At 44.4% G+C, this 25969-nt stretch overlaps 1 long non-coding RNA gene and 1 other non-coding gene across 2 annotated transcripts; one reads left to right on the forward strand and one right to left on the reverse strand.

Moving 5' to 3' along the window:
• Positions 1-705: 705 nt before the first annotated feature.
• Positions 706-25624, forward strand: LOC137471321 (uncharacterized). The gene is made up of 3 exons (XR_010997526.1): positions 706-846; positions 21419-21522; positions 25495-25624. It is a non-coding gene; the product is annotated as an uncharacterized lncRNA (long non-coding RNA).
• A 149-nt stretch (positions 25625-25773) lies between these two features.
• Positions 25774-25860, reverse strand: TRNASTOP-UCA (transfer RNA opal suppressor (anticodon UCA)). The gene has a single exon. It is a non-coding gene; the product is annotated as a tRNA-Sec (tRNA).
• Positions 25861-25969: the final 109 nt, after the last annotated feature.

Below are 25969 nucleotides of genomic sequence, written 5' to 3' on the forward strand. Positions count from 1 at the left end.
GCTGTGACATGGGCTGCATAAATATAGACACTGTGGATTGGAATAGATTTTGACAGTCTTCACCTTTCTTTTTACCAGCCTCTTCTGTAGACAGTTTTCAATAGCTATGGGTAAAACCCAGCGAGTCTGGAACTGGTATGTGTGGCAAGGTGCTGACAGTGTCACATGCCCCTGATGGCAACAGTCATAGCTGACCTTGAGGAAAAGTTGTCCTGGCTGGAGGAAACGAGAGAGAGTGAGAATTTCTGACCTTGAGGAAAAGTTGTCCTGGCTGGAGGAAATGAGAGAGAGTGAGAATTTCTGACCCTGGCTCCAATTCAGATTTGGCACGTGGGCTAGGATAAGTCATGTTCTTTGAGATCTTCGATGGCATGTGCAGTGCAAATGCAGATTTTTCCTTCAACTTTGCCTAAAGAAAGCAAGGAGTGTGATGAACTGTAATGCCAGCCTAGATAATTCTGGTACTCGCTTAAGGAGTAGTCACTCGTGACTCCAGCAGAGAAGTTGCTAGTGCCAAACTGATCAATGTCACTCAGAATCAAACATAGGGTGGGATTTTACCTCCCTAGAAAAACAACAGTTTGTCATGGTATAATCTAACTGATTCTTTCCCATTTTATTCTTTATGTTCTAGGCGGAGCCCTCCTTCACCTCCAGGAAGTGAGGAGATGGCTGCCAAGAAAGTGCAGCCAGGTTTCTGGCACACAGTGAGCAGGCAAAGGGCTGGTGTCTGAGGTTGGCATGGGTGATGAGGCTTCTTCAAGTGCAATGCAGCGCCTCTAGTCAGTCATTGCTCGAAAAAGTTACAGAAGGGGAGAGGGGGGTAGCAGATGAAATGTTTGCAAGGTAAATATCCTCTTGCTACTAGATTTTCTACGTGAGTTGCTGTAATTAACACATACAAAATCCAAGGCTGGAAAAAAGAGAATAACACTAAAGCCTGGGAAAAGCTCCACGTGTCCTTCCTAGTTCCCCACAAAAAGCAGGCAAACAGCTAACTGAGCCAAAAAAATGCAGACAGATTGGTGGACATAGCTTTTAAACAGCCAGGCTACTTTCTCCTCCCTTCTTTCTTTCTCTTTCTCAGCGTGTTACCACTTAGCAGTGTTCTGCTGTCCACAGTGTTAAACAAACACTCATGGGCACTATTGTGCAAATCACTCATCCCAGATAACAGATGGATTTTTACATTCTTTCTGCATTTCTGAATCCATTATCCCAATAGGGCCAGAAGAAAGTGGGCATTAGCTTAATGCAGTTCTGAAAGAGGAACTGTTCAGGTCAGGAGAGCAGGAATTATGGAAAGAGCCATCTGAAGTGCTAAATCACTCTGAGCCAGTGACTAAATCCATTTCAGCTGCTGGTCTGTTTGAAGTGGCCTTTAGCCTAGTTCTTAGGTGTGATAATCTTGTGAGAAAAGGTGGAAAAGCAGTGGGCTTGGATGCTTCCCTTCTTACCTCCAGAATTTAGTCCCCTTAGATCAGATGTGGGGCACTCTGGTGTGGTTAGGGCACAGCTCTGTTTTTAGGGATTTGCCTGCATTCCTTCCAGAGCATTGGTCTCTGGATCTGTTCTGGAGCTCCTTTCCCCTGCACTGATGTCGTTCAGATGTAAGGGGGGAAGAACAAAGACAGCACTTGCCTATTTCTTGTGTGATTTTTCAATACCCATTTCCCAATCCTGGCATCCACAATAACAAAATCCTTTCAAACCACCCACTCTTGAAATGCTACTGTAGTCAAACAGCTGCAAATCAAAACACCTTGTAAACAAGTGACTGAAATCTCGTGGGATGCCGAAGGGCTTGGGCTCGTCTCAGAGTGATTATAGTTCCTGCTATACAAATTGGAGTCCATGTAGCACAGTTTGTGCCAGCTACGAGCTCTTGCTTTTTATTTTTAGCCCTGTATGTTGAGGGGTTCTCATAATAAAAAGAATGACGTTCGCTATCAGTGACACATAGATAAAATTAGATAGTAGCCGGAAGTGATCCTACAACTAATCCTCCCCATTTTCCCCACAAGCTTTGGGATCCTGTGGGCCTCAAGGACAGCTTTTCTCTGTGAATTTCACTTCCCATCAGCAGGCAGCTGAAAAATTGGGCTTGCATAGGACTTGTGTGCAACAGGAATGAATGTCATTGTCAGTGCTTATGCCAACAGCTGGGACCATCTGGGACACCAAAGACAACAGTGTCTAGATGTGTACAGCTGATCAGAGGTTGTTTTTAGCAAGCCTTGAAACCTTCTTCCCTTTTTGGGGCAACAGAAAAATGTTTTTGTCTTCCATGTGTGGAGTTTTGTGCACAGAGCAGCTTAAGTCATCAGGGCTCAGTCCTGGAAGTGATTAGTCCCCCAGACAATAAGACACCCGCACTGATGCTGAAGATACTATTCCTTTCTTTGGAAGAAGCTGCCTAGGGGAAAGACAAGATAGGAGATGCATTTGCTTACATATCTAAAGTAAACATTCTCTCAGGAGGGCAGGATCAGTTCTCATTTGTTTTGGCGCCTTTTTTTCCCTTCTAAATTTTGGACTGCTTTTGTTTTTACTTCACTGTAAAAGAAGAAAATACAAGAGGTTAACTGGTCAGCAGATGCTCTCTATTGCTTAGAAGCACTGAATTCAATCTGGCAGTGTACCTAGTGCACTTTCAAAGGAAGGTGCAATTGTTTGCTGTATAACACAAAGGATTTAGCTGTGGTATTAGGGAAAAGAAATAGTGTATCAAAATCAAAGCTGTAAGACTGCAAGATCAAGTACTTTTAAGCAGGGTGGGTAAAGGCAAAGAGAGAAGATAATTATGTAATGTGAACATGGTGTGACATAGATAGGGAATAAATTTTTTTCCTCCTGTAGCTTACTGGAGGAGGATGGATCAAATGCCTGGATTTGTTTCGTTTTATGTCAGAAAGCTATTCTGGAATGAATTGGTGTATCACTCGCATGGCTCCTTGGCAAGGGGGTATCTTTAGCTTCAAGCCAGAGTTAACAGCTGTAAGGGAAAGGAAAACAGGTGGTTCAAGGGGACAAGTGGATCTAGAAAACCAGAAGAAGGATACAGCTTTCTGCATCCTGTGGCCTCCCTAAAGACTTTCTCACATGAAGGAAGATCACAGGGTTCAAAGTTGTTTCTCAAGTGCAGCTATGTAGCATTGCCTTGATGTCATGCAGTATTATAAACAAGTTATTATTTCATTCAGTGTTTTGGGAAATGATGGGACTGGAACAATACACCCACAGCAGTTCCCTCCCCTGTCCCAGCAGACTCTTTAGTGAATTACTTATGAGCTGTACCTCACTAACTGATGTCTGTCTATCTGTCTGTGTGTCTATGTCTGGTAATAGTGTGTCTCTGAGGAATTTCAAGTAGGAATATTGTAGATTTTGTGAAGGGCAGAGAGCTGGGAAGGAGGAGAGGGACATAAATTTGGAGTGTCTTGTGGTTTGATGGATGTTTGATGTATGAACATTGGGCTGAGAAGGCCCCAGGGCTTCCTAGCTACAAGCACTGAATGCATCATCGCTCCTTATTCCATGCATTTGTGCTTCTGAAGCCAGTCACTCGTTTACACCTGATGGGATAGCAGAAAAACAGAGTTAAGCAGGGCAGTGTTCCATTCATTTCTGTCTGCTTAGCTCAGGTTCAAGCTAGACCTGGTATGAATACGTAAAAACATAGGAATCATCATAAAGGAGCAAGTTCTAGAAATGAGGTTCAGCAGGAATGTAGGTAGAAGTCTGTTTGAAGTCTTGGACTCTTGCATAACTGTCTGTGGCTAGTTCTCTAAACCCTTTTCTTCTGCTGTAGTCTCCCTAGATCCATTTTACTTAAAAACATACAAGCAATTTGAAAGCCCTAATGACGCACAATGTGTGTTCCTTGACTTTTGCACAATCTCTGCAAAGATACTGTCTTTCCTTTTTCATAAGCACTGGCCATTTGGCCTTGCCCTGTCATCCCCAAATATAAAGAAATAGTCTCCCTTCTATAAAGGGGAGGCAGCCCACTAGGTTAAGAAGATAAAGACTGTAACAATATTCATAGATGGCCTGTTGCAAGGGTTTTGTTGACCAGTAAAGATATATCTACATTTCAGTCACTTTTTAGCCCATGTTATATTCTTCAGTGATGCCAAACTATTAGATCAAATAATGTAAATGTAGCTCAACTTATCTTTCTGGAAATATTCCTTGTCTGAAAAAGAACAAGCTATTTCCTCACATCACTATATAGACCAAGATATTCTTGAACTACTCACAAAACAAAGCTAGACTGAATTATATATGTTATAGTTATCCTAACCCAAGGAATTAGAAAAACTCTTTATCTTCCTTTTCCCCCCAACTGTCACAACATGGACTCTAACCTCACCATTACAGGAAAAACTGCTCTTCCAAATTGTGTAGATCAGTAAGAGACTAGGTGTTGCTCCCTAAATATAACTGGGCCCATAACTCTAGCCCATATTTTTAAGGTTGCCTTGCTATCTAGTCTAACTCAGTATGTGGCCAAGGGGCATAGTTGCCTAAAAATCAGATGGGTAAATATGATGAAGACAGGCCCATAGCATGTGATCTTAGATAAATTCCTGTCCAAATATTCTGCCTGCTCACATGATGACCCAATCCATACTGGGATACGACTTGTGGACTGATATTCCCAGCCCTGCCCTGCATTAGGTTCTGATGACCTAGTTCTGAGTAACTGAAGATCTCACCGCTTCCTCAGCACAAAAATACGCTTGCATAATTTTGAAATCCTGTTGCTGGCATTGAAGAGTTCACATAAACCAGTACTCTCTGTAGTGACCTCATGCTTGCATGTAAAATCACGGTCAGGGCATTTCATGCTAGCAGTAAACCAGAAGAATTTACTGGAATGGCATTAAATTTGTTTTCAGTACGTCTGCAGAGCCAAATCAAGTCCAAGAGTTTTCTGAGCTGCTGAACAACCAGAGGCAATCATTGTACTTTTCTGCTGTCAGTTGCACTCTTTTACCTCTTCTAGGCAGGAACTGTTTTCTACTCTGTATTCGTACAATTGCCAGCATCGTGGGGTGGCACATCATTGAACCCTCTGCATCAACAGGATAGCTTTGGTGAGCCTCCACTTGCAGGACAGGCAGCAGGATACCCTTCCAGCTGCCCTCCTGCCTGCAGGACCTGTGGGTAAAATACAGGCAAATGCACTTGAGTTAGATGTACATCTGACGCCAACTGCATCTGGCAACCGCTCTGGTACTGCAGAGGACTGCCCCAGGATTTCTAGTTATTTTTAATTCAGCATCAGATTGGGCCCAGTTTCTCCTGGTTAGAGATGTTTTTGCAATAACAAACTAAGATTACATGAAGAGCTTAAAAAAGAATTTCACCCCTCCAGGGCTAAATTACTTCCACTTTTATACAACTGTCATATCTTTAAAGGGCAAACCCAGAAAGCTAACACTGAAAAATATAACTCTACAACTGAGATTATCTGCCTGCCTTCCCTAGGCAATCATGTCTCATATCTAGAAGGTCTTTCATAGCAAAACCCAAAATTCAAGCTAAGTAGATGGAAGATTTATGTACAGAGTAGGAAACAGCAGCTTGGGAGGAGGTGTATTTGATTGCTGGAGCCAGTTACAAAGAGAAACCTCAAACACCATATGACTGCTTTTCCATAGCATCTCACTCACATCTGGTAAAACCATTCCATGCTCAACCAGACTTTGCGAACTACTGCTCACCAGCTGAGAAAGGCATGGTGACGTGCATGTTATGGAAGCATCTGGCACTGGCAAACAGTTCCCTTCTATACTTTGCTCAGCATCCATTCCAGACATTTTATAACTATTTTTCATGAAGTAATAATTTGAAAATAGGAAGAATGAAAGCCCTCTGTGCCAACTTACCTGTCCCACAGGAGGCCTCCTACTGTTCAACTCACATTTAGGGAATTTAATTAGGAGCTGAGTTACACAGGAACAATGACGAGGCCACACCTTCCCTACACTTTCTGTGAATATGATACAACTCATATGATGAGAGAACAGTCATGCTTCTCATAGTGGCTGTATTCAGCCCTGATTATATACCTGGATTAATAATTGAAGCACTTAACCCCAGGGGCAAATGGATTTCCCTGAAGAACACAGAAGTTATGGAGTGGGGAGCTCAACATGTCAAATGTCCAGAAGTAGAAGTGCTCATAGCCCTTTGTTCAAAAACTTTCCCTTGAAGAACACTTAACTCTCTTCAGAATTATTGTCTGTTTTCCTCTCAACCCCTTTTCAATAGTGGCATGGAGAAAAGTGGAAGAGGAGAAAGGAAAGATGAGGAAAAGAGTAAACATTTTTCACTGTGTTGGTTTTTTTTTTTAACATTAAAAAATCACTTAATTTACATAGAAAAGTTTGCAGATTCCATACTTTCATCCAAAAAGGAGGATTTCCATTTTTTTTCTAGTTCTGCCTATAGAAAATATCCCCTGTAGCATTTTTTGGTGTTTTCTTTTTCATTCTTTTTATGTGAGGTTAGAACCCAGCACTGCATTGTCTTCAGAGAGCCGCACACTGAGACCAGTGACTAACTGGTACCTTGACAAGAGTCCTAGCCTATTCTTCAGCCACAATTGTATCTCACATCTCCCAAGCTGTTAATGCTTGGCTGTAAACTTAGAAGCTTAGGGGGCATTTGTGTCTTCCTACTACACTCATTCACATGCAGCTATACCCCTTCCAATGAAATCCCAAGATTTAGAGATTCTGAATTGCTTTAGGCCTCACCTGTTCATTCAGTCAGATGTAATATATTATTTAACCCTTTCAGGAGATCTACCAGTGGCAATCGTGGCTTCATTTTCTCATTCTTAGAACTGCTGAGCAGAAAGGTCAAATAGAATGAAATATAGCAAGGAGCAAAGGCCATTTGTTTGTACCTGACCTTTTTCTCAAGAGAGGAACAACTTGCAATTGGCACTGTGGTCCAGGATGCTCAGGGTTTGTAACCTTCCATAACTCTGCTGCAGTCTCTCTGGTTAAAAGGGAGGATGGAGTAGCTGCCTGCTCTGCTGTGTTCATTGACATTGCTTCTTATGTGGTTGTCTCTGTTCCAGAAAGAGCCTGTAACTCACTGACTGATCAACAGAAATTATGTTGGAGTAGCTGGGATTCTCCAGGAAATGTTAATAATTTTCCAGTATGACTACGGCTATCCAGAAATCCAAGACAGTGGGACAGCACACACATAGAGACCATCTTCAACTGCACTTGCACTCAGGACTCCAGCCCCTTTGGAAAACTTGTGTGATTGCCCCATATGCATGGCTCAGAGCTGTCACTGGGGAAATGCTGCACCTCCCCAGCCTCTGACTCTCCCCCACCACATGAGTGGGGAAATCAGAAGGAATGAAATAGTCCTGGCATTTGTTTGGTACCAGCAGCTGAACTGTTTTGAAATCTAGACTAAAACTCCAGAAACAAAGCTGTAACCACCAAGGCCTGGATCTTCAGCCGCATGGCTTTCTGCTGAGCTCACTGGCATCCTTGAGAGGTTTCCCACTGATTTCAATGAGTTCTGTGGAGGAGGTTTTAGCTAAAGCAAAGTATAAAGAGGTTGGGCTGAGGTCTTAACCTGATACCACCCAACCATAGATATTTAAAATCCCATCCACTGCTGTAGTCAGCGAGGGTAATGTGCCACTCCAGGGAGCAGGTGAAATATCCTTCCATTAGCAGTAGGCTGGCATGAAAACTGAGGTTTAGGTCTTCCACTTAAGTGCCTTTCAACAGGCAGTCCTCCTGTGTGGTCCACACGGTTAATTTTCTGTGCCACTCTTGGCATCTCAGAGGTAAGGACAATTATATTTCCATGTTTGTACCTTTTGGCAGCTCTGAGATAAGGACACTTTTATCTTCTTATGTTTGCAAAGGAGAAAAGTGATTATACTTCAGCAAAGCAACCCCCCTGTCAAAGGAATGCACACAGATGGACTTCTGTCTCTTCACCTTCTCTTCTCTTCCAGTACAACCACATTACCACACTACCAACTGACTTGAGTGTCCTAACCATTGTTCATTCATATTTATTTCAGCTCCAAGTAGCGTTTAGTCTAGAGGCTAAGAGCTCTCTGCAACATGGGCTTCAAGTAGATACACAAAGAAAGGCAGCTGAGCAGTGGGCCTGTTTCCCTTCTAGCAGCTTTTGTTATGATTTTAGATGTGAAATCCAATGACAGGGTGGAGACTGAACTGACATGCTGAACTGCCTTATTCACTGATTTGAAAATCTTTTCTCTTAAAATGAGTGAGACCAAACCCTTATGACATTATCCCATGATCCAAAGAGTGACTTCACATATGGTCACAAGAAGAGCAGCATTTTTTTTTTTTTAGCTACATGGAACTGGGAATGTTTCAGGCAATACTCTATACAACGAATGATACACAGTCATCACTGAAGGAACTTTCTATCTCCCTGTGAATTACCAGATCAAGCAGCCTTTTCTAATCCCTGTTCTAGCCTTTAAAGTCAGGACACTTTTTTTTTTTTAATTCTCTGCCAAAATCTATTTTGAAGCTGTTATTGCAGTAGTTGCCAGATACAAGAAGGCAAGTGCCTGCCCCCATTTCTCTAAAAGAATAAGTGAGTGGGATCACACAGGAATAGACTGAATCTCCCAGATGAGACTCCTGAAGCACTGTGCAATCATTAGGGAGTTAAACTTCACAAATCCTGCTTGAGTTAGTGCTAAGTCCCTTTCACTGGTGGAGGGCAGAGGAAGACAGGTGTGGCAAAGGGCAAAAGGCATCTGCAAAGAGGATTTTTCTCCTCGAAGAACAAAGGGAGTGAAGGTGTGTCTTGTAGATAGTGCTTTACTGAGGTTGATGTTGTCACTAGGAGTCTTTCCATTGATCTCCTCAGTCATTGCAAACATCATAATTAGAGCCTGCTGAATAACATTGACAAATGGTATAGCTGTCTGTTCAGCAGCTTACTTTCTTTGAGGTCTCTTCCAACCTAAATCATGCAATGAGTCTACACACAATTCTGCTGTCAGTTTTGAGTAACTTGCTCATTGGTTTAGAGATTGCAAAGTAGGAAGGGGTCAGTGGTATCATTAATTTGAACTCCTGCATACCATAAGCTGCAGTATCATACTGAATTGCTTTTTCTTGGAAATACAGAGTAACTTTCAGGGGAATTGTTGTTTGTTTGTTTGTTTGCTTGTTTGTTTGTTTGTTTTTAATATTGCTAATGAGTGGAGAGATCTACCAGAAGCCTTATGTAAACTGATTAATTACTCTCACTTCTAAAATATCAGGGTTTTTTCTACTCAGAATTCATTCAGTTTCAGTTATCAAACCTCTGGTTTTATGTTAGCATTGAGAGATTGTGATCAAATCAACCCTTCACATGATCTCTTTTTGAGCACACTGAGCTCCTGGAGTCTTTAATACTAAGGCATACTTTCTAGTTTCTTAATCAGCCCAGTATCACTTCTCTGTACTTTTTCCAATGTGTTATCATACTTCTGGAATTATTCACAAATAACCTTTTCATTAGTCAAGCTGTTCTTCAGATGGTTGAATAATGATATTAATGCCTGATGAATTTACAGTAACCTTCCTATAGGTTAGTTGTATTATTTGTGAGTTGTTAATGTGGACAGCTGCAGAGGTCTCTTTTCCTACAGCTCCACTAACCATGGAAGGCATTTTCATGCTTTGTTAGTCCTTCTTCTGGACAAGCCTCTGTGCCATCTGCCATTAATCCCAGCTGTGCCACAGGGAGACACCAGCATACTAAAATGTAAATGCTTGTAAAAATGTTCCCATGTCTCAGGATGGAAAGGGACATAAAACGCACCTCCTCTTGGGTTAGGTTAGCTCTTTTACTTGTTTCCAGCACATTACCAGAGTCTTTTCATATGCAAGAAATTCTGAGAGGCATTATTATACATCAACTGTACTCCTGAACTGTGGACCTCCTGAAAGGAGGGGATGTGTATCATCCCAAGAAGTTCAAATGTCTGCTTCAACTGATGCTAGTTACTGTACTTAGTGCTTTCTAACCTCTCACTCCCAGTGATTTATCTTAATTACCAGACTCTGTGGTTAGTGATTGACATGCTGGGTTATTTGTGAACAAGCAGAAGGCTGGTGTGACTTCTGGGCAAAGTTCAACACTGTAGAAGGATGTCCTCTCTTCAGAGTGTCCTCAGCAATTCTCATCCACATTTGAAAAAGGTAGATGCCCACAAGAAAACTGTATCTATGTAACAAACTCACAAATTTTAGCTCAGCAGAGTATCAAGTCACTCTTGATTTCAAATTAACCTAGTTGCCTTCTACTTGGCTTGCCATCATTTGCTGCAATGATGCGGACTGTGGAATATCCCCTTTAACTTTTCATTAGAAAGCCACTTGTTCAATTTCATATTCTAGGCTTCAGCTAAACTTGCCCTTTCTTGCCAGCTCATACTTCTACCGAACACACAGCTGGTGAATAGCCCCTTACCTATCCTGCAACCTGCTTCAAACAGATAGGCAATTGTGGTTGTGTTTGCTCTCAGTATCCCTGAAACCATGGAGTACTGCAGCCTCAGCTCTCTTCCCTGCTACATGATACTCAAATACCACTAATCTTGCTCCCTCCAAATGAAAATCAGGTGATGGGAAAGCTCACATCCTTGTGTCTGTCTTCCTGAGGTTTTGGACTTCTGCAAGCAGCTCTCACTGCCATCAGTATTGCAAGAAAAAAGCCTCTGCTACTTTCACTAGAAGATCAGAAAGCCACAGCCACCTTCAGGCTTTGATCTTTAGCCAACACCAACCTCCTTTGCTCCCCAGATCTTTTAGTTTTGCTTTGATAGACATAAGTGCTCTTCTGTGTTCTTTCCTTCTCTCTGTTCCCTGTTTTTACCCTCTTCACGCTCTTCAGACCTTGGCTGGAACCTTTTCATCCCTGTAGGAAAAGGTGTGTATGAACTCCTGCTTCATAGGTCAGGAAAAGGTGTGTATGAACCTTAGGTCAGGTAGGAAAAGGTGTGTATGAACTCCTGCTTCATAGGTCACCAAGAGAAGGCTGGACCAAGGGAGCCTAGGTGATTTGTCCCCAGATATCAAGACAATAGGCTTTCTTGTCAATGTTTTCCACTACAGGAGGTGATGCACACTGTCCTGGTGACTGAAAATGCCCAACAGGGAAAGGGAAGGGCCATAGCAGATGTCTACAGCCAAAGCAGAAGCAAATTGATAACCAAGTGTAGCCACAAATGAAGCTTGGAACAAGGGAACGGCAAATAGCAAACCATTTCCAGATGATCAAAGTCCAATCCAACATGCCACCTACTGGACCTGAGCTTGGAACCTTGGGAGAGATGAGGCAGATGACACTGAAGAAACAGGGAAGATGAGCTTCCACACTTCACAAGGATTTCTTGTAAAAGATGGTCCTTCCCTCATCTCTTCTGGTGTCTGGACTTTATGATCAGTGTCCTCAACTCTGCTTTGCCAAAAGCTGAAGAGACGAAGGCAGAGGCCCTGCAGAGTTTCCTGTGAAGCTCTGTGAGAACAGTCTTTCTTGTTTTGCTTTGTAGAAGGAAAATACATCAAAGTAGCAAAAGTACAGGCTTTTTAATGTGGAAATCTTGAGTGTGTCCTCCTCTACCAGAGCCTCCTTCATGTGATGCTGAGCAAATAGGGGACATGCTTAGATGTACCCCCTAGTACGGGATGCTCCACCTTCAAATGTAATGGCCTGTGGTTAAGAGGTGCTGAGCAACCTTCAGAGATTTAAAATATTGGACGGTCAGCACTTCTGTAGTTCTTCATGTGTCAGCTTCTTGATCTCTGGGGAAACCTTGAGAGTGACGACAGAGAGGATGGTGAGCCATTTGCCCTGGGTAGGGGAGGTGGAAAAGTCCATGACTCATGATCTTACTGTACATCTCAAGGTAGTGTAAGTCACTGCTAGTGAGCTGCAAGTGAGCTGTAAGCCCCAAGGAACTTTATGTCCTCCCGATCTGATGGAATTGAAGAAGGTAGAATTGAGGGGGGCATCTGAAGTACCACCATAAATCTCTCTCTGTGTCTCAAGCTTTTTCAGTCTGCTCACTTGAAAAATATGCAAATGAAACATAAGAAAAAGAGAAACCTACCTAATACCACGGCAGGTACATGTTCTTTCATACTTTTCAAGTGCCATTGAGGGCAAAGTTTTATCATTGCATAAACAGCTGCTATTTGTCTAATCCTTCCCTAACATTTATGGTAGATAACATTTACATTCCAGTTCTTCCCTAAAGCTTTGTCAAGGGATTTAGGCAGGAGTTCAAGTACCTGGCAGCTTGAACTATGCCTCTACTAAGCCACCTAAAGACTGACATTCCAGGCCTCCCCTCATGGAGAAGAGCCTTGCTCCCCTAACTGAGCTTCAGCATCCCGAGTACAAAGCCTGTCAGATTTCATTGTTAACGAGTGAAGAAATAAATTGGCTCTAATTATTCTATGAAGAGCTTAGATAGAATTTTGCAGGAAAGAAGCTTTGTTTAGAGATTATAAGAGGAGACTCTGAGCCAGGATTCCCAGGTTCTATTTCTGGTTCTGCCCCTCATTCACTGAGTAGCCCTGAATGAGTATCTTGTTTTAATGAATATCTGTAAAAAGGGGTGGTGATATCAAATTTCCTGGCATAAGTGTTTCTAGGCTTAATTAATTAACAGCAGTGAAGCAATCTGAGTTTTCTGTTGGAAGATGCCATAGTAATAATCTAAGAAATATTTCTAGCTGCTTTGGTATTTGGCATTCTCATTCTTTTTCATATATAGAAGACAGCCTTTAAAGAGAAAACAGAGTTTTCAATCTCCTAAATGGTTACTGGGCATTAAGAAAAACTGGTGTTTAACTGGGTCATAAATTCACTGAAATTGCATTTCTTCCCAGGCTGTGAAGAACAGACAGACTTTTGCTCAACTACTTGTTGGTCTAAAATTTTCAGTCAATTGTTTTATGCAAACAAAGCTTTTCACAAATGCAATTACTTTTGTTTGAGTAGTTTGCAAATTAACTGTGGCTTTTGTTTGAGTAGTTTCTGCTTGCAGACTGATTGGCCAATCAGCTCACATGGTATTGTCTCTGCTCCTTAAGTGGATAATGCTCAGGCTCCCAAATACCTTACAAAACTTTACAAATACTCAGGTTCCTCTGGTTGGATGGGACTTTGGGAGGTCTTCAGATTAACCTCTGGTTCAAAGAATGAGAAGATCAAAAAAAAGGATGATGATAGGTTGCTCAGGGCTTTTGACAGTTGGGTACTGAAAGCCTTCAAGGATGGTGGCTGCACAACCTCTTTGGGCAGTATTTGGCTGTTCTTATGGTGATAATGCCTTTCCTTAAAGTCAGCCTAAACATCTTCCATTTTAGTTAGGGTCCATTGTCTCTCATCCTCCCACCATGCCCAATGGTGAGAAGCCTGGCTCCATCTTCTTCATAATTCACTTGGAGAAGCTGTCAGGCTGTTGGTTGTCTCCTACAAAGCCATCTCTTCTGAGGCCAAAGAAGCCCAGTTCCCTCAGTCTCTCCTCAAAGGGCTCTTGCCCTCAAACCACTTGGTGGTGTCTGCTGAATTGGTTCCAGTGTGTCCATGTTTTTTTTGCACTGGGGGTCCAAATCTGGGTCTGGTACTCCAGTGCCATCCGAGTACCTAGAGAAGCTGGATAAACACATCTGTCACCCTCCTGGCTGGTCAGCCTGTGGCTTATTTTGCTGCCAAGGCACACTCCTGGCTCATGCCCAGCCTGCTCTCTGCCTAGATACCAGATCCTTTTCTGGAGAGCTGCTCCTCTCCCCATCAGTCTTAGTTTGTACTGCGGTAGGGGCTCTTCCTTACCAGTGCAGGATTTTGCATTTATCCTTCTTGAATTTCATAAGGTCCCTCTCAGCCCATTCCTGCAGCCTGTCCAGGGCCCTCTGAATGGCAGCTCTGCACTCAAGCATATCAACTGCCCTCTAATACTTTGATGTTGTCTCCAAGCTTCATGAGCAAGCACTCCATGATCTCATCTAGACAGCTGCTAAAGATGTGTAAACAGGACAGGCCCCACGAGAGACCTACAGTACCTAGACTGTTACCAGCCTCCAAGTAGGGTATGACATCTATTTGCTCCTCTCCAAGTCTGACTATCTAAACCAGTTTTTTACTGTCTGTTAGTCCACCCACCCAGACCATAACATCCAAACTTGAATACAAGAATGTTGTGGTAGACAGCCTAAAGCCTTGCTAAATTCATGGTAAGATGCCTGCCAAGAAATCACGTATGAATAAGAGCTGCATATATTATATTTACCTGAAGGTGTGTGCATGTGCAGTCCTGTCATGGTTTGACACTGGCGCCATGCCAGCGCCCCCATGAAAATGCACTTTTCCAAATAATTGCTGTGAGATGTGATCAGGAACAGAGCAGAGCAGACCCAAGCTTAATAACAAAGAAAAACTTTATTAAACTACTACTACTATAAAAACTACAAACATTAAATCCAGGATGAAGACCTTCCAAAACACCCCTCCTCCTCCCACCTAATTTCCAAACAAACCCACAGTGAGACACCACCCATGATCTTGATCAAGTTGCCACCCTTCAGATAATCAATACTCAGTCTATCAAGGGAGACAGGAGTCTCTCCTATGCCACAGACTCCCCAGGAAACACAATTGCCACCCTTGTGTTTCCATGTCACACATGGCAACCACCCGGAGAAAATCTGCCAGTGTGACACTTTCTTTTCCATGTCACAGTGCTCTCACCACCGTGCATGGACAGACTGTTCATAGGGCACCTTTAAGGATGCTTTGCCAAGGACCAAAAGAAACAACAGTTCAGCATCTCATCTCGGGACTACAGTCCTCCCCATTTCCCCCTGGGGCCGAGGGTCCAAGAACAGAGATCTTCTCCTCTTCTTCTTCCTCGAAGACAGAGGGCCTCTCCACACCCTCCTCAACTTTCCTCTGTTCTCTCTATTCCTCTCTTGGTAATCACTGAAACATGTCTCTTGGTCCACCAACGCATCCCCCTAAGTGCAGCCTCTGTCAGGAGAATTTGGTTCAGTCTATGGCTAACAAGAAAAGTCCAGCCACAAGCCACTCCATCATCTCCTCCCAACTCAAAAATTTCCTCTTCCATCATCTCGCATCCCAGACTGTCTCTCTTCTACTTCAAATCAAGGAGGAGTAATATTTTACAAAGCCTTCGTTTCCCAGGAAAGGATTAAAAGTTCAGACTCTCTGGACAGCTGAAATCTCTGCCCAGCAGCCAATTCCCAAGGCCAAGGCTGGGCACCTTCCCCCCCTCTCCTTCTCCTTCGCGCCAGCAAAGTTACAGGTGCTGTCCGGACTCTCTGTCTCTTCCCTCTGCGGGGGGGTACGACAAAGGCATCTCTGCTTCTCTCCACCCTTTCGTCCACAGGAGCTGGCTCGGTTCCAGTCCTTCTACTCCTCAGCTCACCTCTACCAGGCCTCATGGCTTCCTCTGCCCCACCCAGCCCGCGGCACGGCACCCTGACCGAAACCAAAGAGAGCGAGCTCTTGGAAGTTCCTGCTTTTAACCCCCTCTGTTCTCAGAGGCGTATCCATACCTTCAGTGGTCACTCCAGGTGCCAATATCCAAACCTGACCACTGATTGGTTTGACCCAACTTCCTGAAAAAATTCACTTCCATGTCAAACCACGACAAGTCCCTTTTTGAAAGCAGGCTTGTGAACTACTATGTAGTCAGAGTTTAAAAGTTAGTCAGCATGGCAGTGAATTGAAAAATTCACTACTTCAAATTCAACTTCTTAAATATGTGCTCTTGTTTTCCACTTTATGGTTTTCTGTTTTACCTTTCACTGGGAATTTTTTATATAACCATCCTTGTCCTTACATCCAACTCCAGCTATGAGTCAAATGGGTCTCTGCACTTGAATGATGAGCTACTTCTAACTGTAAGTCATTCTCTAAAGTTTTTCTTTCCTGTAACTCCAAAAGAAGTTCCAATCTTTTTAACCTCTGCATTCCCCAGTAATGTCAAACACATGGTCTGCAGAAGATATGGACCACCAATAAAACCACTGGAAGCTCATGGACAGAGAGAATGGATGCGAGTGAGACACTCTGTGTTTCACTCCCTGTACTCCATTTACTCCAAGCCTGCGTAGGCTTGTCAACCTAAGCAGCATGGATCTTGGGCACTGTCCACTTTGTGTATACCTAGGCTTTAAACCAGAGCTTCAGCTTCAATCATCACATCCTTGCTACTGATGTTCAGCTCTGTCCTGTGTCTATCATCTCATCTCATGTTGTTTGGAGTTGTAGCACAGGGAGTTTTCCCCCACAGCTAAGAAATGGAAGCTGTGTGTGCTCATCAGAATCTCTTCTTGCTAGAAATATGCTTTTCTTAGTGAAGTTAAGAATATGCTCAGAGAGCTTCTGGTTGCAAAGTGAGGCCATGCATGGAGGGAGATGTGGCCACTTTTTAACTGCGTTGCCGAGTTCAGTCCCTGTGAAAACCTTGAGCTGTTGAAGGAGGATGTTGCCTAAATGAGCTGCTCAGATGCAAAATTGGAGCCATCCTCTGCAGTCCCTCAGTGGGTGCTGCTGAACTTGAGTGCAGCCACACTCAAGACTCTTGTTCATAATGGAGAGTGCAGTGTTACTTATGCCATGTACTTATGCCATGTACTGACCTATCCCTAACTGGAGAGAAGACTTTCTGAACCTCTGGTTCCTCTGTTGGAGACCTCCCATCCAGGTACTGAGTGGCTAAAAAAGTTATACACAAAGGCTGGTGGAAGAGCAGCCAGGACAGGTGCCAAAAGGCAGGCCTCACCTCTCTGTACAGTAGACAAATTTCCAAAATCCCATGCCTGGGCAATACTTCTATCTTCCCCTCCTTGGACAATGCTAGGTATGTAATGGTACCTTAGCCCAGATAACTTACAGGGAATTGTTTATCAGACTGGCCTGTCAACTCATGCCATGTTGGGCAGTATGGTGGAGATGCACAGGTCCACGAGTCAGGCAGCACTAGAGCAATGAAATAATGCAGGGGAAAACTAGCATATGTGAAAAATGCAGAGGCTGCTGTTTGTGTCTGACACAGCCAGTGCAGCTTGGGTGAGCATATGGCTGGATGTTTTTTCCGGCTGATTTCCCACCCAAAGTGCACTGATGACCTTTGTTTGGGAGCTACCTCCTTCCAACAATACTCATGTGAATCTTGTGGTAATCATTATTTCCATTTGCCAAGAGATGCAATAACTAGACAACTAGCCTAACTGTGGTAAAGCCCAATCCAGTGACTCCTAGTCCCCTGAATTTTCGGTGCAATTCCTTTATCAACTCTATAACACAGCATTGGTAACAATCAGGCAATTGCCAGAGTGGTGTAGTGACCCCTCTGAAGCCCTGGATGGAATGGCTGAATTTACTGTTAGAGTTTTGCACCTTGTTTTCTGTCACACAGAAAATCTATTCTCTTGTGATTAACTTAACTGTAAATGTAGGTACCGCAGCCTATATTTTTATGCCAGGGTTATTTACCAAAATTGAGTACTGTTAAGAGTAGGAAGGGAGGCAATCTCTTTGTGCAGCCTTCCTACCCATGCAACAATGTACTTGTGTGATGTAGTCACTGTCTTGAACCAGCTAAACCCTTCCCTTCTAGGATGACATCTGCACCTCTAGGTCAGAGACATTGCTTTGCCAAAAGCTGAGGACGTTTCCCTGTGTGTGGGGAAAGGTCCTGCTTTTTACAAGGTGGGGCATGCAAATGCTGCCTTTGTGACTGCTGTGAAGTACCTCTTGGACCTGGAGTAGTGACAGCCTGGAGCTCCTGAGAAGCCACAGAGGCTTTGACATGCTGTAGACACCAGCAGGCTTAGCCTAAGATGTGTCCCACACCAGGAGTGAGAAGAGCCCCTTTTGCCCTGGCAGTCAGCAGAGTGACTGCAACACAGCGCCCAGCCAGTGTTGGCAGGGACACACTGCCCACCCAGGACCCATGAATTCTGATCACTTCAATGAAAATAATTTGGTGCAATCAGCGGAGAAGGGAAGTTTGCAGCTACCACACACATCTGCACAGACACACGTGCCCCTGCAACCATCTTCTTTGTGCCATGGTTTCAGTAAGCAAGCAGACAAGCCTGCTTGTAAGACAGTGGCATGTCAGCCAGTGGGAATGGCTACAAATGTGGCTTTCTCCAGCTCTGCTCAGCAAGACCTCCTCCTGCTGCTTGGAAAAATTTGTGGTTACCACAACATGACATCTAGTTAACAAAACAAAGCCAAGCACAATCCACCCAAACTTCAAGACTTCCCCCTTTCCTTCAACAACAGATTTTTCTTGTCAGGTTCAAATTATTTGCCAATAAGTGCTGGAAAAAGCCGTTGCTCTGGTTTGGCCTGTATTTATTTGCTGCACCAAACAAACAGAAGGTGTTTCTGCGAAATTAACATAAGAGGGTGCAAGAAAATGACACTGGCCTGGTTTAACTTACTCACTAAGGCTAGCTTCTTCAAGTGTTGGGCCACGGTGATGGGTGTTTTGTACAACTCCATTGCATTCCTCTTCCTTAGCTGATGTGTTCAGGCTGCATGCTATAATTTCTGGTTTTGGTGAATGGAGAGCAAAATCCCAAAACCCACAGGCAGCATCACCTAGCCTTGGTGGGCAGCTGGCTGGGTCGCCTCTCCACATCCCAGCCCACAGGTGAGGTACTCTGGGTGAGCAGAGAGACAGACACTTGGTGCTTGTGCTTGCTCTTACTGTTGTTTTTGAGGAAGTCTGCTACACGTTTGCAATGGAGCCAGGTAGTGGATGGATGTTGTACAGAACTTCAGTCTCCCAGTCTGTCAAGCTTGAAAGTTTTTCCAGCTTTCAATTTTGTCTAGGGTTTCCTTCTTAAGACTCCCCCCTTCTTCAAACAGAGCCTCAACTCTGGCTGGGTCCCAGAGATAGATACCAAATGGTGCTTTTTTCCCTTTCTTTTGCTCTTTCTTCCTTTTCATGAAACTGGCAGACTCTCCAAACACACATCCAACCAACGCACAGTGCATTCGAAAACAGGCCATCTGGCTGAGCACTCCTTGAGAATGAGAAGACAAGAAAAACAACTCTCTTGGAACTGGCAGCCGAAAGGCAGGCAGCCCGTACGTGGACTTGATCTCGTGGTGCAATCCAAGAGCTGCCCAATCCAAGGGCATTGCAAAAAAGCTCTTTCCTAATGAGCAGAATACGGCTGTCTCCAGAAGCGGCTTCAAGTCAACAATTTGAGTGGGATGCTGTAACTCTCCTTACTGCACATGTGCTCATTAATTAAATTCACTTTGGAAGATGCCCCGGACACCCCCGCCAGGGCTGCCAGCCTACCCTCTCTGAAATCCTGCTTGCTGCTTTGCAGCCCCCTGCTGGGCCCGGAACTGCAGAGCCCTAAGAGAAGGATGGGGCCATCAGCATCCAGCTCTTAACCGCAAAGGGGACCTGTTGCATCACCAGTGAGCAGCTGCGGGGGAGCACAGCCCTGGGAGGAAGTTGCACTCCATTTCTTTGCCATCATTTTTCTCCCCTGAGTTTGGTAATAGCCAGAGTGCTTCAGGCACAAAACCACTCTGCAGGTCAGCAAGTGTCAGGGACTGAAGTGAGCTGAGCAACCAGTATTGCAATACTTCCCTATTTTTTTCTGGTGGCTAAGGGCTGGATTCACTAAATCAGAGTGGCTGAGATGAACGCGGAACCATTAGTAGCCAAATCCATCAACAGCAGAACAAGGAGCACTCAATGAAACCAGTAGGAGATGAGTTTAAAACAATTTAAAGAAATTACATCACATTAACGGTAGAGAACTTCTGGAAGTTGCTGACCCAGAAGGCTGCAGAGCATCAGTGGGCTCAAAATGGGATTAGACAAATTTGCAGGCAACAGGTCCATAAAATGACACTAAAAGGATTCGCAAAATGTGTAATGGAACATCCCAATCCAACAAAGGTGAATGCTGAAAAAACAGGTGGGAGAGGGAAATGTCCAGGGGTGTGTGCTCCCTGGACCTTGCCCTAGTTGGGAGCAGAGTGCTGGGTGGGGAGGACCATTTCTCAGCCCCAAAAGGCTATTCTTCAGTTTTTATTGTAGGATTCAGTCACTGTGATCTGAAGGTCATATGAACAGATTGTTGCCTCTTTAAATTACCAGAAGGAAGCTAGAATCCAATTTTTCTCTGAAAGGAGAATTTGTGGAACATGTTTCTGTGAATGTTAACAGTCATGAGCCCTGGCTTAATCTGTTTGCTCTCCCAGTCATTACATTTCACACAGTGACAGGGTGATTCATTTGACTCTTTATCTTCTTACTTGGGATCTCCTTGTTTCTGCATATGCCCCTGTAGTACTGATGGGAGCAAGGACAGCTCATAGGTACCTCTCAGCTATGTGTGTATTGGCCTTCCAATGGCTAGTTACATCTCTGCAGCTCCAGATGACACTTCCTCAGGATTCTGCCATGGCTTCTTGCATGCAGTTGTGTTTCTAGGACCAGGGGTTAAAAGTCTTGATATTTTGACTTTATTAATTCAATAATAAGGTTCTTTAAGTGAAAAGTTACCTACTTATCTTGAAAACATATGACAAAGCATGTGCAGCACCAATGCAGGTCCTCTGTATTTCTTGCCACTAAGTTATCAGAGACATTCAGTACCTGTTCCTTTTATCAACATGCAATTTAGTTGTCCCCAACCAACAAAGGAGAGGTAAAACAGATTTTGCATAATTATCTTTCTAAACCCACACTTTATGAGCTTTAACATTTACAATGACATGTTCCTAAACTGAAAATAATAAAACCCAGGGATTTGATGAAGTCAAATATGGCCCTTTTTTGGTGCTGACTGAATTCAAACACAGGTGTTTAGTTCAGAAAAAAAACCTAGGAGTGACAGGAGACAGGGAGCTGTATTAAATCACAGTGAAGTGCAGCAGTGCCATTGCTAAATCATACCAGAGAGAATGTAAATAGTAACTGAAAAGCTTCAGCATGGAAAATAATGGGGTAAGGAGCATGGCAAATTAAAAGGGTTGTTTGTGTGATTGAATCTATTCCTTTGCTGTCATGATTTCCCACAACTGATAAAGACCTGTCTTCAAACAGTTGAGCTTTTTTTATTCCTATTGCTTTTCTTTGGAGGTTATCCTGAACTTCACTCTGCTGTTGTTTTGAAAGTTTCTGCAAGTCTGCAGCCTCAATTTATTTATGACCAGTGTGTGCCCATTTTAAGATCTTTCCTTTTATATACTCTAAACTGCTATTAGCCACATTTAGTGAAGGTTTTAGGGCATAATTCATCTCCTACAAATATGTGTGTTCTGTTATGCTAACATTGTCCCTTTTTTTATTTTTAACTTACAGGAAAGCAGAATAATATGTAAAACGAAGATGAAACCTGTTTCAGGTCTACATTACAATTCAAACAGAAATGTAAGTCAGCTGAAGACATCAGAACAAAATGCTTTGTAAGTGTTCTGTGCTATCAGTTACTCAAGGGATAGTTACAGGTAACATGCCTTTCAGTGCATATTGCTTCCTTTGCAGCCCTTGATGTGACCTTATGAAAGGTAGGCTCCCTTCAGGAACCTGCTCTGAGGTCTGAGGCAAGTCACCTGGAGCTCTGGGAGCGTGGTGTTTCCAGAGACCAGGTTCCAAACTTGCTTGAGATGTTCGTGTGAACAGCACTCTTTAAAAATAAAGAATATCAGGGTATAGTCTCATGATACTGAGAATACAAATTCTCAGTATCAATTGTGCTGTGGGAGTGTCATTTGTGCCTTATATTCCAATAAAATGAATTAAAATTTCTTCAGGTCCTTTCCAAAATTAGATGTAGAGAGTGTCCAAACCATCACCAGTGAAAATTTGGAACACTTCTAGTGAAAAATTTGGTTTTAAGAGAACAGATATTTTCATAAAAAGTGTTCACTAACCTCCAAATATGATCACTTGCATAAATCCAAAAGCCTTAAAAGCAAAAGAGATTTGATTGTTGGCAGTTTGGGGATTATTCCTCTCCCTTTCCCCCAGTGTTTTCCAATGGAAAATATTCAGGGTTTAGGTTTTCAGCCCTTTGCTGAAATGTCAACATTTTCCAAAGGGTAAAGGAGGGGAAAAGAGAAGAAAAGAAAAACATGTTCTGACCAGCTCCAATCAGAGCCAAATGGCTCAGTCCTGGATTTGGTCAGGGAAGTATGCTGGAGGGGAGAAAACGGGAGTGTCTTGGTTCCACACACAGCCTGGCTGGGCTGAGGGCTGTGTATCAGATCCATTTGTGTGAGTCATTGCGGTCTCCATTTCCCCAGGACAGTGTGTGGGATAGCTTTTAGGCACTCCAGGTCAATATGTCACTTGCAAGCAGTGACCTGTTGTTTGCCATGGCCCCTTGGGCTCTCCATGTGTGTGTGGGATGCACACAGGTACACTCTGCTCAAGTCCTCCAGCATTTCCATGACGTCTTTAACTCCCAGAGACAAAAATAATACCTGGCGCCTCTCCAGAACTGAGAATTCAGCTCTCCTCCATTCATGAAGGAGGAGAAAAATGGCATGTGCCTGTAACCATAAATGATTGTCTGTATGCCCAGGTCACCTGATGTCACCTCTGCCCAGGTGACACTGTCTTGTGATGTGCAGTGGCTGGAATTTAGCCTTTGAAAGCCCAGGCCATCTATGGACCAACTGGCTCTAGGGAGGGAGAAATGCTGGAAGAGCCAACATAAAGGCTGCTGACCTACTCATGCACATATATGTGCCACCATATTTCTGGGGGAAAAGGAGTGGCTTCATTTCCACAAAGCATTGCTGGTCCCCACCTGTATGCTCAGCCTCCATGAAACTGTTCCTGAGATTGGGCACCTCCAAATCTGGAAAGGACCAGGGCCATCTCTGCAGCTGCCTCTCCAAGGTATCTCCCACAGCTGCAGTTGGGGGAAGTGGTAGATGGATGCATACCCTGGCTAGGTCTTTGACCCCTCTAGTGACTCAACTGCAATTCCGAGTCCTACTCCCTCTGAGCAAGATGGTAATTTAGGCCAGGATGTTTCCTTTCTGAAGGCCACTAGGACATCACTGGCAGGTCATATATTTATACACACTCAGACATTATCCATTGCAAGTGTAAACAGTAATTTAGGAGCCTGACTTTCTGTTCTAATAGGCCATGTGTGCCTGCTTTCCTCCCATGGAAGATGGCAGTCACAGGCTTCACACGACAGCCCATGCCTGATCCTCCCAGGAGGAGATTCAGCTAGGACCACTGTTACCAGTGTAAAAGCACATGCTCCCAGTCTCTTGTAACCAAACACTTGCTGAGTCACAGCCCAGTCACCTGTATGCTTAGCAAGTCCCGTCAGCCATCTGTCACCAGCACATCCTCCTCACTGTGCTGTGACTCCATGGGGAAAACAACAGGAGGCAGATTACGTTTGACTAAGAAGCCAGGCTCTCGTGCATTTTGGCTCTGAGTAACCCCTGGATTGCCTTTTAACCAGTGGTGGGGGCTTTGGCTCCTCTTAATTTGGCCCTTTGTCAGGGAAGAAAGTGACATTCAGGTTGAACCACTGGAAGCTTTGCCTGACTAATAGTGACTCCAAGCAAAGCTGACTCAGATGAGACATGGATGGCATTGTACAAAATGTCCCTCCTGTGGACAGACCATCTACATGGGTCTCCACACTGGTGTTCTCCTCCAACCAGTGTTTAAAAAAACAGCACTGAAATACAGGGTGCCCTGTTTCCTAAGGCCTTGTCCTACCCACTGTGTCAGCTAAAGGCTGCAAGAGCAGCCTTGCCATGTCCCTTGTCCTAATGAGCACCTGTGTTTCCCTGCATTCAGCCTGCTAGAGGTGCAGCCCTGCAGGGCACAGCCCTAAAAGGCAGGATCGTTTCCTTTCGTGTGCCTGCGTTACCCACCAGATGAGGCATTGCCCAGGTGTGGGAGCCAGACTGGGGGAGTGTAGGCAGCTCAGAGTAGGGACTCACAGGGGATTTCACAAAGCCAGGTCCCTGCACTGCTTACCACAAGCTCCCCAGGCAAGGCTCCCCAGCCTCCTCTTTCATGCCTGAAAGTCTCATGCCCATCAGCTCCATGAGGGACAAAGCACCCACACTAGCAATCTGACCATCCTACTTTTTCCTGAGGCAATGAAAGAGTACAGAGTAGATGTGGCCTTTTTGTTGTGGAGGGAAAAAAAGTGAACTCAATGCCAGGCACAGATCCCAGGCTGTAGAGTTCAAATCACACTCAGAGCACACAATTCCCATTTGTGTTTGTGTGCATGCAGGGCAAGGGTGGGAGCTGGCAGGGATGTGTGTGTGTGAATATAAGAATGTAATTGTCATAATTTAATCCAAAACTACTTCTTGGAAGGAAAAAAAAAAATCAGGCTGACACAAAACAGTATGTTCAGTTATAAACACCACATGAAAGAGCCGTATTATGTTCTGCTTGGTAACTGACATAGAGTGCTAACATTCTCAGCTGCCCACTACTGGGCAAAGGCCTTTCCAACTCTCCCCCTCACCCCCAAAACAACCCCCTCCAGCCAAACTGCAGAGCAGATACCAATTTCTGAGGCCACAGAGAAATTCCACATAGAAAGTTCATTATGGGCAGAGCAGGCAGGCTGGCTGGCAGGCAGAGTGGTGTGGAGCACAGAGATGGCCATCTGGGACGTGGGGCACTCCCAGCTGTGCACGCATATCTGCAAGGCCACGGAGAAGTTGGCACACATTGTGGGAGCTTCAGAGGGGCTTTTCCCCCCCAGATTTCCCATAACGGGACTGTGTATTCCTGGAGCAACATGCCTTGCTGGCATCACGGCTGCTCCTCCCCAACTGGCTCAGGGGTCTGCAGGCTCAAAGAAGCAGCAACCATCAGCAATGGTCTCAGGGCTCCCTGTGCCCTTCCCTTCTCCTCCCAGGCCTTCAGCTGGAATGACTCATTCCATTTAAAGAAAGCACAGTCATTCCGGCTTAGATCCTCAGGGGTGCTTACCTACTTAACTCTGGATGGCACTGCGCCCCTCTAAAAGCAACAAGAAACACTGGAATTCTGATAATTCTCACTATTCTGTAATTCACCAGGCAGAATCGCCCTTCCTGCTTGTGGGGCCAGGAGATAATGTGAAAATGCCCTGCATGTCCCCTGTGGTGGGGGTGGTTGGGGTCTCGTCCTAACTAGAGGCTCCACAAATCATCGAGTGGAGAGTTGTTCCAACAGGATATCACAAAACAAATGCCTTCTGCTTGAAGAATATGTTTTTTAGCTTGACGCTAACCTTTCTTTTTCACGGGGCTGCATGACATTATTAGCACCCTTGCTTACTGCTGAAGTGAAGCATCTTTGTTGCAGTGTGGGTGGGAGATGGGTTATCATCAATATGGAGCAGATCTAGAGAACGACTTCTGTTATTTACTTATTTTCTGTTTTTGTAGGACACGTGACACAGTTTAACAAAGATCTGCTTAGCTGAAAAATCCAATTAAAACCTGAATTGTCCTTCAGCTGTGCCTGGCATGCTGCCATTTCAGCAGTCCAGCGCCGTGGGAATAAAGTGGAAGAAGAATAAAGGAAACGTGCTCCTTGTGCGGTAACACTTCGGTACAGCATGGAGAGCGCTGCCTTTTGTCCCTGAGGATGGTCGGGCTTGGCACTGCCGGCCGCCTCCCGGGAAAAAAGGGATCAGCCGCGCAAAAACACTGCCTGCCCTGCGCCGCCCGAAAGGTGGAATTGAACCACTCTGTCGCTAGACAGCTACAGGTTTGAAGCCTGCACCCCAGACCACTGAGGGTCATCCGGGCAACTCAAACTGCTTATGTGACATGCTATATGAATTCCCCCTTTTCTTTCACCTACAGGTAATGACGAGAAGTATTCTCCCGCAGACATGGTCCCTCCGCCTGCTCCCAA

This window comes from Anomalospiza imberbis, chromosome 3 (assembly GCF_031753505.1).
Source record: "Anomalospiza imberbis isolate Cuckoo-Finch-1a 21T00152 chromosome 3, ASM3175350v1, whole genome shotgun sequence".
In the NCBI taxonomy this organism is placed as follows: Eukaryota; Metazoa; Chordata; class Aves; order Passeriformes; family Viduidae; genus Anomalospiza; species Anomalospiza imberbis.